The 12,010-nt window shown below is 50.6% G+C and overlaps 1 protein-coding gene and 1 long non-coding RNA gene across 6 annotated transcripts in view; one reads left to right on the forward strand and one right to left on the reverse strand.

The window, feature by feature from the left end:
* LOC122420371 overlaps nt 1–11,210 on the reverse strand; it is a 52,028-nt gene extending 40,818 nt beyond the window's left edge. For all 3 annotated transcript variants that reach the window (XR_006263275.1, XR_006263274.1, XR_006263273.1), the window contains exons 1-3: nt 10,968–11,210; nt 5,732–5,947; nt 77–247 (exon numbers count right to left, since the gene is read on the reverse strand). This is a non-coding gene — a long non-coding RNA (uncharacterized LOC122420371). The remainder of the gene's footprint in view (nt 1–76; nt 248–5,731; nt 5,948–10,967) is intronic.
* Nucleotides 1–12,010, forward strand: part of SMPD3 (sphingomyelin phosphodiesterase 3) — an 83,466-nt gene that overhangs the window by 43,184 nt on the left and 28,272 nt on the right. Inside the window, exon 1 of one of the 3 annotated variants that reach the window (XM_043435470.1) lies at nt 11,326–11,417. The exons of the other annotated variants lie outside the window; for them this stretch is intronic. The gene's annotated coding sequence lies outside the window, so the exon portion shown is untranslated. Of the gene's footprint in view, nt 1–11,325; nt 11,418–12,010 lie in introns of those variants that run through there. 3 annotated transcript variants of the gene reach the window in all.

Below are 12,010 nucleotides of genomic sequence, written 5' to 3' on the forward strand. Positions count from 1 at the left end.
GAAAGGGTGGCCCCTGTGGAGTGCCATCCTGTGGCTGAGATGGCATCTCTCCAGGGCCCTGGCCATGTTTACTTACATTTCCAAAAGAGGAAAAGGCCTTTCAGGCTACATGTTTTCCTCCTAGTCACTATTTTCTTCTGAGTGTAGCTTGGCTCCTCATGATGAGAGAGGAACATAAGGCCTCCCAGACAGAATGATTTTGCGTGTCTCCTTTCATGAAGGAGGCAGTCTTGGGAACCACGTGGTCCTGCCATGGGAACAGAAGACACAGGGCAGCCATGAGTCCTAAGGATGTGACCCCAAACCTTTATCAAAACACCTGCCTTGGGAGGAAGTAACCTCGCTGTCTCTACCCATAGTGCCTCAGATGTAGGTCTCCACTAAAAGCTACAGATTCCAGAAATAAGTTAAAAATCAAATCATCAGAAGAGGGAAATCCCATTTTCTAAGTGTCTGGGTAAGAGCCAGGGTCTATCCCAGCCAGGCCCACAGGCCCTCACAAGTCTGCACACATGTGACCAAGGTTACAGCAGTTGCCCCACTTCCGGTGTCACCAAGAACAAGGTCTCCCGCAGAGTGTTCCAAGTCACTGGAGGGGCCCCACCAAGTACCAGTGCCTTTTCATTTCCAATTCGGGCAGAGAGCGTTCTTGTCTATGCTCTATTCTTGGAAACAGCGTTTCAGGCAGTCGTGATCCCCCTGATTCTGTACTGAGCTGCGCTGCGCACAGCCTCTGTGGGCGGGAACCTCATGGCAGGTGGTCCAGAGACACAGGTGCTCGCCTCCTGCTCCTGAGGGACCTAGACTCGTCCAGCGTCCCACTACTAAAGGTTCCCCCCTACCCAGCCTTGCACACTCACCCTTGCATCTGCTGAGCTGTGGTTGTGGGTACTCCAGGAGGAAACATGGTAACCAGGCCAGGGGTGGCCTGCTGCCCCTCATCTCAGGACTGGCACTCCCTGCAGAGTGAACCCCCCAGGTGTTCTGAGAGTTCCTCAAGGGCCTCGGCCCATTCAGTTATGGGCATTCTGTAAAAATGGGGATCTTCTCTCCTCCACTTAGGAGGATCCAGTGACGTATGCTTCAGGGTGCTGGCCCAGCCTTGGGGCTGAGGGAAGCCGGGGTGAATTATCCTACAGATGATCAAACATCAGCAAACTCACTCTAACCCACTTCATTTAAAACTTTTGTTTTCCATAAAGAATTAAGCTAGGAAAGAATTTAATCATACCAAATCCACTTCCAAAATGGTCACAGATTCCATGATCAAGAGTAGTGATTAGGGGGAAAAAAAAAAAGACTTAAAAAACTCAAAAACCCTGGATGTTGAGAACTCCTGTTTGGTACCTAACCCATCAAAGCAGCCTTCCTGACTCCAAGCAGTAGCCTTCCTCTGGGTTAGGAGGAGAAAGACAAATGGAGGGGAGATCAGGACACTTTTCTTTACACAGAAGGCAGTTCTGACCTGCAGCAAATTTGCACTGGTGTCTGCTATGAACCTGGTGACTCAGTGGTAAAGAATCCTCCTGCCAATGCAGAAGTCACGGGTTGGATCCCTGGGTTGGGAAGATCCCCTGGAGAAGGAAATGGCAACCCGCTCCAGTATTCATGCCTGGAAAATCCCATGGACAGAGCCTGACGGGCTACAGTCCATGGCGTCACAGAGTTGGACACGACTGAGTGACTAAACAACAACTGCTATAAGCTGGCGCTGTTCTGGGTGATCATGGGGTACAAGACAGACACAGTCCCTGCCTTGATGGGATTTACCTCCTATTGGAGGAGGAAAGACAATACAGAACTGCATACTGTGTGCAACGGTGATATTCGGGAAAGGAAAATGGAGCCAGGTAAGGGCATAGAGAGTGGTGGAAAGAGTGTTATTTTATATAGGGTGGTAGAGGCCATGTCAAGGAGATGACGTTTGAGCAGGGACCTGAATATAGTGGACGGGTGTGCTGTGTGGATGGCCCCTGGGATAGAGGCGATGGTTACAAATCTCATCTCCAGCTTCAAAGAGGCAAGACTAGCTCCTCATCATTCCAGGAACAAAGCCTCCTCACCAGCAAGTCAGCAAAGCTGGTCCCAGTCCTAATGAGCCATTCTTGCCCTTCTCAGCATCTTCCTGGAAGCCTCCTAACTCAGCACACACTGGCTTTCAGGGGAATGATATGCCAACTTGGGGGTGAGTCCTGGACTGAGATACCAGCATCCGAAAGGAAAGGCTCTGCCCAGCCATTGCCTTTAACACTCAGTTACAGTGCCCACCAGGCTGGGCAACCAGTCAGACCTTTGGAAGGCCACCCACACCTTCCACCACCAGCAGGACCATGTCTGCCGAGCTCACGTGAGCCCTGCTCCGTGGGGCTCCCACCACCGGTGCCAGAACACTAAAGCCCAACTGAGAAATGATTCTGGCCTAAAGCTTGTCCTCTTACTCCTTATGCTCAGTTGTATTTGACTCTTCGCAACCCTATGGACTGTAGCCCACCAGGCTCCTCTACCCATGGGATTCTCCAGAAAAGAATACTAGAGTGGGTTGCCATTTCCTTCTCCAGGAGATCTTCCCAACCCAGGGATAGAACCTTGCATCTCCAGCATCTCCTGCACTGGCAGGTAGATTCTTTACCACTAGCACCACCCGGGAAATCCTCAGCTTGTCCTCAGATGGTGACAAATGTACCTGCCAGGATCAATCCCAGGCCCACAGCCCTTAGCACCTGGATGCAATCCTCCTCTAAGGCCTGGTATATCTCACACCACCCCCATTTTATGGGGGAGACACACTGAGGGTGCTGTATCGCTCAGGGCTCAGTCAGGAAGGCAGAACCATACAAACATGATGGCATGAGATATTTATTCTAGGAGTTAGACCTGACCAACTGTGAGAGGAGCTGGGGAAGCACAGCCCTAAAGAGGGACTTGATGGATCAGAGGAAAGTCACTAGCCGGCCCTGGTGTGGGTGGGGAGTGTTCTTCCTTGCAGAGGGGTCTAGAAGGCAGGCTTCTGCAGCAAAGGGAGGCTGGGGTAGGAGTCTGAGGGATGTTGTTGGCTCTTAGTAGCCACCACCTCCGTGAGCTTGCAGAGAAGGGTCTTGGATCACTCCCTGCTGGTCAGCTGGGCTGGCAGTCCAGAACAAACTGGGGACAAAAATTTCAATCTAATCTGGAAGTAACAGATCCAATCAATCCTCACTAATCTGATTATGATCTGGCCTATGTGACTCCCAAACCACCAGTTAGCAGAGAAATTCTCTCCCACTCAGAGCTGGTCAGACATTTTCTATGTCCATGAACTCCATGGCTGAGAATTTTATGATCCTCAGGCACAGAAACGGAGGGGCCAGCCCCACTTACTGGCTGATCTCCCAGCTTCGGTTTTGAATAGGGCAGTGTTCCAGGGGTCTAAGCACCTCTGTCAGGACTGGAAAGATGAGACCATAGCAGGATGAGGCTGCAGGTGTACACGTGGCCAGTCTGAAAGTCACTCCCATCTACATTCGGGACACATGACTGTGTATAACTATAACGTATGGCACTGAGAAAGTTTGTCTCTTCCAATTAATTTTTTTTAAAGCTCTCAGAAAGTACTGGTTGGTTCTTCTTATGAGTCTAATCCAACCATCACTGTTGTCTAACTCACTGGACCAGCTTCTGTATCTTGATAAATGTCGATAGAGTCACTCCATTGAATTAGCAGCTGATTATATCTGATTTACCCTATAACAGGGTTAGGTCCATTTCCTGGCATGTAGCAGAAAGGCCTGATGGTCACCAAGCTGATCACGATTGCTTCTTAAACTGCAACCCAGATGGGTCACGCTAACATGTCCCCCAACTAAGGAGGACATCCAAGAAGACCTGGGCAAGACTTGACAAGAATCACCATGGCTGTCAAGAGCCCTTGACCCTCACCCAGGACCACATCACCCCTGATGTTGACATCTGAGGGTGCCCCCTTCCAGAGACTTGCCAAAGGCAGGAGGTGAGACCAGGATGCTCTGTGACAGGACAGATTGAGAAGCTCTCTGCTTTCAGAATCAGATGGACCTGGGTTCAAATCCCAACTCCTCCCTTGCGATCTCGGGCAGCGTGCTTTACCTCTCTGGGCCTCAGTTTCCTCATCTGTAAAATGGTTAACAATAGTAGTTGACCTGCTATGATGTCAAATGGGGAGGTGTGGCAACGTCAGGAACTCGGCCTCAGCCCCACAAAGCCAAGGGCTTTGCGGTATCCCAGGCCTCACCGACCTGCTGCGTTTGTAACAAGGCGCTCCTCTCTGGACGTGGTCATTTCAGAAGCGACGTTGATACCCGGCTGCTGGTCAAGTCCTCTGATCAATAAGGACAGGGAACTGGGCAGTCTGGGCAAGGAGCAGCCGAGTGGGCTCTGAGTCATCCAGGGGCCACGGGGACCACCACCCTCCCTCCACAGTGCAGTCAGCTACGTCTGGGGGAGCCTGGGCCTGGAGGGTCCTGGTATGTCAGTGTCCCCAAGATGGGATGGATGGCATTTAGCTCTTCTGACTCTGTGGGACTAGAAGGGGTCCCCCCACTCCCCCTCCCCTCCTTCCCATGGTGGGGAGAATGGGGGGACCCCACTGTCATCCTGTTTACATACAAACCTGTGGGACCAGGGACCACCCCATTCAGGAAGCAAGGTGGTAACATATGTGCAGTGTAGCATCAGGCCACCGGGCAGTGGAAGCTGGCCCCTTCCGCCTCACCCTCCCCACCTCCACCCTGAACCCAGAGTAGGAGCCCAGCTAGACAGAGAGGCCAGAAGTCCCCACCTGCAGGACATGAGCCTTACTCTGCAGCCCAGCCAGGCCTGATTTTGAATCCTGAAGTGACCCCCACCCCCACCCCCCATCCAGGTAAATTAAAGCATTAGTCACTCAGTCATGTCCACCTCTTTCTGACCCCATGGACTATATAGCCCACCAGGTTCCTCCATCCATGGAACTCTCCAGGCAAGAATACTGGAGTGGGTAGCCATTCTCTTCTCCAGGGGATCTTCCTGACCCAGGGATCAAACCCAGGTCTCCCATGCTGGAGGCAGATGCTTTACCAGCTGAGCCACCAGGGAAGCCAGAGGGACAGTTTTCTTCCTTCAGCGGTCGAGTGAGAGGCCGAGAGCCCAGGCAGCTGGGGGAGAAGCTTCGGGGCCCGAGGAGGCCTGGAGGATCTGTTCTGTCTGTCCTGAGCCAGAAGCTGCAGGCTCGGTGTTTAAAAACATTTGAATCAACAGAGGAATTGTTTATCAATATTTAAAAAAAGAAATGTAATGAGAGGTTGGCGCACCCTGAGGGCTCCAGGCCATATATGTCAAAGGCTCCCTTGATCTGGAGCCTGGGGGTGGGGGTATGGGGGGGAGGACAGGGTGAAAAGAGACCACAGACATTGGACTGCTATACCGCAAACCCCACTGGGCAGGGCTCCCAGTCGAGGCTGATGAAAGCCACCGTGGTTGATGGAATGGCATTCACATGCATCCACATTTTTTCTTCTAGGTGGTTTTCCTTTCTAAGCTTGGGAATACGGACATTCTATTTTAAGGACATTAATTACTGTCCAATTTTAATGTAACTAGTACAAACAAAAAACCCCAACTTTGAACTAAGGAAAGGACACAAAAGTAAATTTATGGGGTGATTCTGTGTTCACATCCCTCAAGACTGCCTGTGGACATCTGTCTAACGCATTTATTTCTGGTCAAGAAAAGTGAATACCTGGCTTTTTGGTGGTGGTTTCTGGAGAACGAGCTGAGGGCTGGCTGAATCTGCCTCGGAGACGCCAGCTTGGGCCACTTCAGGCCAGGATGCCTCCTCCAGGCTCAAAGAGGTAGTGTGAGGAAGGTAAAAATAGAGAGGGACTCGGCGGCAGCTTTGACACAAGGCTTTCTCATCCCAGGGACTGCCACGTAGGGCCCTCCTGTTTCAGCTATTCTAAGGGAAACAAAAAACATTAAGACTATCTGAGAACTAAATAAAAACAGTGCTATATCTTAGCTACCTTTTTTTTTTTTTTCCTCTGCATTCTTCCACCTTTTCCCAAGTGCTCTTTTTGGCTCCTCTTTCCTCACCAAGCCAAAAATGGGATAAGTCTTCAGGTCTGTCCTTGACCTCTTTCTTTCCTCCCCCTGCCTTCCTCGAGAATGGTGTCCACAGCTGTGGCTTCAGCTTGGGGTCCACGTGGCTACAGCCCTGTACGTTCCAGGCACTGACTGCCTCTTCGACAATCCCCCTCCCACCATAAGACCCCAACATCCTGCAACCAGATTTGGCATCTCTCTCTGGAGGGTCACACTTGGGGTATGTTGCTGCCCCCACGTGTCAGTCCCCTTGGCCTTGTCAGTATGCAGGTGGCTAGGTCCCAGCCCCTTCAGAGCTCACCTGGGAGGCAGGGCTGGGAGCACTAATGCTCCCTGCAGGAGGCCCTAATACTGAACACTGGGGGAAATCAGGAGGGCTTCCCTGAGGAGGAGATTTTTCAGCTGAGGAGCTACCAGCCAAACAAGGTGGGGGGACTTCCAGCACAAGGGGACAGAGTGAGGAAAGGCCTGCCCTCAGAGAGACACGGACAACAGAGGAAAGTCCTCCTCCACAAGCAGAGGAGGAGACTAGCAGAGAATGAATTGGGAGAGGACAGTGGGCTCAGGGCAGGGATTTTATTCTGGGGGCAATGAAAGTGTGTTAAGCTTCAAAGGTGCTCAGGTTTGCATGCAGAAAGATCACTTTGGTTTCTGGGTGAGAACAGATGGTGGGGGGCCAGTCTGAAGGCACAGGTAAGATAAACTGAGCTTGGCCAGCATGTCCCCTCAAACCCTCCCTGGCCCCTGACTAGAGCTCTATCTGGCTCTAGTTCTATTCTATTCTTCCAAGCCTCACCAGCTGTCTGTCCAAGGCAACAGCCCCGTCCACACTCTGGTGCTAAGTTCCCCGGGGGACAGGGGAGGAGGGCATCAGAGACGGGAGGATGGAGGCTACAAGGCTTCCCAGACCCCTGGGGTGTTTGTCCCCGGACTGCACATGCCTCTGTGGCATTCGGGAGTCCTGGGTGGGGGGTCAAAACCTGAGCCAGGAGGGGGCCATTGATAAGTCTTCCCCACAGAATCTGGGCTCTGCCACTCTCTAGCTGTGTGACTCGGACAAGTCACTTACCCTCCCCAAGCCTCTGTTTCCCTCTCCAAGTATGGGAACAATAATACCCAACCTTCCCAGGCTGTTTAGAGAATTAAACAAGTGGTTCCGCATGCAATATCCTCAACACAGTTCCCAGCACGGTGGGTGCCCCCTAAACGTGGGCGATGGTGATGGTGCGACCTCAGCCAGCCGCAGGCGCTAGGCACTGCCGCCACACGCGGGAGCTCACATGGGTCCTTTCACCTTAAGGCAGCCTAATCAATGCACTAGTTCAAACAGTGGGGAGTTTTCTCACAGCTCCTGCTGTGCCACCTGGAAAGTACAGAGGGAACTGAACCTTCTGGAATTTCCGGAACTGAACCTGGCTCGAAACCATTTTATTATTTCAACCAAGGTTCCCTGGGTGCCTCTCAGGGACTGGGCTCAGTGCTTGCTGCTTTGGGGGCTCTGGGCTGCCAGCACAAAGCCCAGTGGGGGGGCGACTGAAGGGAGGGGCTTGAGAGCTGCAGTGCTGAACCTTAGAGGCTGGGTGCCGGCTAGACCAGCTGGGGAGGGTGTTCCAGAACAGGGACAGCATGTGCAAAGGCACAGAGGCGTGAAAGAGCATGGCGTGTTCCAGCAAGGGGAGAGCCACAGGCTGAGGCCATCCGAATGCATCCATGGCAGAAACGAGGCTGTGGAGGGCAGGGCCCCCAAATCAGGCAAGGGAGGCGGATTTTCTGAGTGTGGAGGGAGATCTGAGGCGCTGGCCAAGGGCAGGAGGAACTCAGACTGCTTGTGGTGGGGGTCACGGGCTAGGACTTGGAGCATGAAGGGGCCACACGTAGGCTGTGTGGCCTACATGGGGGCTGTGCCACCATGCCGGCAAGAAATGAGGAGGCCTGAGTGGAGATGACAGCCAGAGAAGGGGGAAGCAGGGACTGAAAATGGGCAGCAGAGCTGGGAGGGACTGCCTCCGGACAGGACAAGGTGAGGGAGAGGAAGAGGCCAAGGAACAAGTCTCTGCCCACAAGACTGCAGGGGCCGGGCCTGTCCTGTGGGGCTGGGAGCAGGGAGGGCAGGGGGCAGGGGGAGGCGGTATCCCTGGGGCCAGGACTCTGGCCCCTGCCTTCCCTCCACTGCTTTCAATCTCCTCTCTTTCTCTCTTCTTTAAGTGCCACCAGTAGGAAACCAAATACTTTTTAAATTGTTTAATATATTTCCTTGTTTTTCAGTTCAGTTCAGTTCAGTCACTCAGTCGTGTCCGACTCTCTGCGACCCCATGAACTGCAGCACGCCAGGCCTCACTGTCCATCACCAACTCCCAGAATTTACCCAAATTCATGTCCATTGAGTCCGTGATGCCATCTAACCATCTCATCCTCTGTCATCCCCTTTTCTTCCTGCCCTCAATCTTTCCCAGCATCAGGGTCTTTTCATGTTTTTACTGTAAAAAAAAAGTAAGTGGAATGTTTTCTATTTCTTCCTCAAACAGAAAAGCAAAATTACCTACACATGGGCATTAATGTGCATGAATCTCTTGATTTTTATGTTCCCTTGATGCATTAAAATAAAAGGGGGGAGGCAGCATTTCAGGCACCAGGATGAGGTTTGGCAACATCCTTTGGTGCCCAGCTGGCCCTGGGTACCCTCCCCTCACCAGGAGAGAGCCCAGGCTGGCGGCCACGGCCAAGCTCATTACTCAAGGACTCAAGTGAGACTCTGACATTACAGCTCTTTACCTGTGGGATCTGCCAAACTTCCCTTGAAACCAGAGGGCAAGTTCTCAAATCCCAGGACGATGACATTTTGATAAAGTTTAAAAAAAAAAAAAATGCTGATCTCACTTTGCAAGACAAACAGCTAATAAAACAAGATCTTTTTTGGTAACCACCCATACAGCAATCAACCTGTCACTCGGAAGGCTGTTTCCTGAGAGGTGTGAAATGAGGCCACCCTGGCGCGCCATGGGAACAGAGAGCCCCCACCCAGAAGACACTTGCCACCCCAAAACAGGGAAATAATCCAATTTAGAGCACAGGAAATACACAGCTAATTAGCTGCTCAATCAATACTGACTTTTGGAAGACGAGCAGGTGGTAACTTCCAGTGTTTACATGCAGCCGCGCACACGACACGAATATATCTCACCTCTGTTTCTTTTCAACTCTATTCCTATTGGGAACAAAACAAAAAAGCGTTTCCCACCCTGGGGGCTTGCAGACTGAGCTGCACCAGGGAGCCATTCTGTGCTGCAGCCGTTCAAGTAAGAACTTGAAGGGTCAACAGCAACAAACATCAAAAGGACAGGTTTTAGTCATAAAATGAATCCCCTCTGTGCCCGTCTGAGGTCAGAATCAAGACCCTCCCCTCATTCACTCCATCCTCCCATCTCTGCTCCATGTTTTTTCCACCTTTATTTCCCTTAGCCCTAATTTTCCCACTCCTTAAAAAAAAAAAAAAAAAGTCTTAGTACATTGCACATAGAACATCTTTTTAAAAACAAGATATAATAAATCTTAGTTAATCAGAATCTCCCTCAAAGCAGCTCTAACTGCACAGTTCTGAGTTAAACTTGAAAGGGAAGCAGTTACCACAAGCTAGGTGCTGAGCAGCCTGTCTCCACACAGTGGACCCTCAAGAAACCTCAATTAACTTGTTTTTTAGATGATGGAATCTGCAAAGCCTCCGGAGCAAGTAAGGCGAACTTAGTAGTAACTACTTTGAAAGAAATACATAACCAAAATACTATTAACGGGAACAGATCAGAATGACAACAACAACAAATGGCTGTAATTCCATGACTATAAAAGAACTGAAAACATCTGGATGTAGCAGTTTGCATAACTGAAACAAAAGAACAAAGGAAACAGTGATGTTGAGGATAAAGGAAAACATCCAGCCAGAAACGGAGACACAGAAAACAAAAGAGAAGCGTAAATAACTGATTTGGAAAATGGGAAATGGGGTCGAAGCCCAAAAAATAGGAGACAGAGTGATGAATGGGGTGGGGTAAATGATGAGGGAAACATCTGGAAAGAAATAATACAAGAAAAGTTTCCAGAGATGAAAAAACAGTTCAGCCTAGAACTAAAGTACACACACTGTGCCTTCCAAGTCTGACTCTCAAGGAAAGAAAGAAACATTTGCCAGTTATATTTTTGAATGATAAATTATCTGGTAAGCTGAAATGAAGGCAGAGAGGTTCTTTTGAAATTAAAATGACGAAAGGACTAACATCTTGAGAGCTGAAGCTGAACCTGAGGGGAAAACGTGCAATTCTACCTATATATTAGTTATGCTGAAACAACATTTGCTCTGTACAAGTGAAAAGAAACAAACTCCTCTCACCAGTCACACCTAGTAGTTATTCTGGGATACTTTTGCAACCCTGCTAAGGTCCCAACCAAATGCATAGACTGGCCATCTCAGCTTGCCTTTCCAGCCATGCCTCTTCCCTTATCTCTGTGTTGGGTTTCTAGGGGTAACTCCTTCACCAGAGTTCAGTCAAGACATTTCCCCAAGGTCAGCAGTTGCTTCCTATCCTCACCTCAAGGGATTTCTGCCAACCTAACTTAGTCTCAGGTCTGCATGAAGTCTGACTCTGACACTCAGCTAAAGGGCTGTGTGACTTTGTGTAAGTTACCAAACCTCTCTGGGCGTGAACCTTGTTGAAAGTAACCTGACTCCAACATCATCATGTGGATAAATAAATCAACCTCCTTGGTGCTAGAACCTTTGCAAACATTATTTCTGAACCTATGAAGTCAGTGTTATTATCCTCATTTCAAGAAAGTAGAAATGGAGACTTGGTGAGATGCCCTGCTTGATGCCCACTACTTACTGGTCTTGGAAGCAGGTCCATCCAACTCCACAGTTGGTTCTGCTGCCCAGGCAGGCTGTGTCTCAGGACAGGTAGAGGTATCCAGGAACTCGGACCAAGCTCCGTGCATCTGGGCACGTGGTCTCACTTGGAGCAGCACGTCCATCAGGGGTCATCCCAGGTGCTGGTCTGTGGTCTAGGGGCCTGTGGGCTTGAGGCTCACGGTGGACAAGCAGGCAGGCGCGTGCTTAGGACCACTGCTGGCTCGGCAGACACTGCCTGGCTGTGCTGGGTAAATGGCCCACTTTCCATGCCCGCCACCCCCCCACAAGACCCTCCCACTGCCTATTTAAGCAACAGGCCCTGACTCCACTGGCCCCAGACACCGCCAGCTTCCGGAGCTAGGAGAGCAGTGCTGCAGGCCTCGCTCACTCAGGATGAAAGGCCCTTCTGTTTCACCATTTCCTACCGGTGCGTTCTGAATGATGATGCTAAGCTGGGTTGTAGTGGGAGCTGATTCTGCTCGCCTAGGAGTGTACTGAGATGTATAACTGGCAGAGGGAGGTTCTGACTGAATTTTTCCCATTTCTAATCCCTGACTTGATGTGATCTTATTTTCAAAGAGGGGGAAAGGCTGTAGTTTGTTAAAGGACAGAGGGGAGCATATTTCAAAACAAGGTCTGGCTCAGAATACCAGTGCTCTGACATGTTTTTCTTTTGAGAAAAGAAAAGGTCCTGTAATCTCAAGGTTGCAGAGATTCCACTTCCCCTCAGGAAACCCTCCCTAAATAGTTAGTTCCTGTCATTTAATTTTACTTTGAAAAAAAAAACACACACAGGGGATTTTTCAGAAGAGTCTGGGAGGGGAGAGATGCTATGCAGCCTATGGGGGATAAGATGGGGAACATCTAAGGACAAAGACCCTCTTTAACAAACCTCTCATTGAGAGACGAGGTGCGAGCTCCTCACTGCTCGCGGAGAAGGCGGTGGGAGCTGAGAGCCACACAGGTTGGGAAGGCTCCGGAGAGGGATGCCTCTTTTATGTCCACTTCCAGATGCATGCC

This window comes from Cervus canadensis, chromosome 18, assembly GCF_019320065.1.
Source record: "Cervus canadensis isolate Bull #8, Minnesota chromosome 18, ASM1932006v1, whole genome shotgun sequence".
NCBI lineage: Eukaryota > Metazoa > Chordata > Mammalia > Artiodactyla > Cervidae > Cervus > Cervus canadensis.